This window comes from Haliaeetus leucocephalus, unplaced genomic scaffold, assembly GCF_000737465.1.
Source record: "Haliaeetus leucocephalus isolate CR32 unplaced genomic scaffold, Haliaeetus_leucocephalus-4.0 Scaffold362, whole genome shotgun sequence".
In the NCBI taxonomy this organism is placed as follows: Eukaryota; Metazoa; Chordata; class Aves; order Accipitriformes; family Accipitridae; genus Haliaeetus; species Haliaeetus leucocephalus.
Window position 1 is genome coordinate 4,724,716 of NW_010972798.1, and position 344 is coordinate 4,725,059.

The 344-nt window shown below is 77.6% G+C and overlaps 1 protein-coding gene across 1 annotated transcript in view; it reads right to left on the minus strand.

Annotated features, from left to right (window-relative positions):
• GNB4 (guanine nucleotide binding protein (G protein), beta polypeptide 4) overlaps nt 1–132 on the minus strand; it is a 33,477-nt gene extending 33,345 nt beyond the window's left edge. The window contains exon 1 of the mRNA XM_010572923.1: nt 43–132. The gene's annotated coding sequence lies outside the window, so the exon portion shown is untranslated. The remainder of the gene's footprint in view (nt 1–42) is intronic.
• Between the last annotated feature and the right edge of the window lie 212 nt (nt 133–344).

Below are 344 nucleotides of genomic sequence, written 5' to 3' on the forward strand. Positions count from 1 at the left end.
TGCGGGCGTCCTCCGCCTCGCCGCGCCCCGGCCGGGAAATACCTGCCGGCTCGCCGCCGCCGCCGCCGGGTAACGGTCCGAGCGGGTGTCACCGAGCCGCCGCCTCCATGGCGCTCGGTCGCGGCGGGAGGAGCTCCTCCCCCTCCCGCATGGAGCCAGCCAACGTGACGGGCCGTTGCCATGGCTGCGCAGCGCTGACGTCAGAGCGCTTAAAGAGACAGCGCCCCGCAGGTCCCGGGGCCTGCCGAGCACGCCGTGGCCTGGGGCGGCGGGGCGAGGCCGGGCCGGGCTCCCTCGGCCGCAGCAGGGCGGTCGCTTTCGGTGCGGGGGAGCCGCAGTGCCCG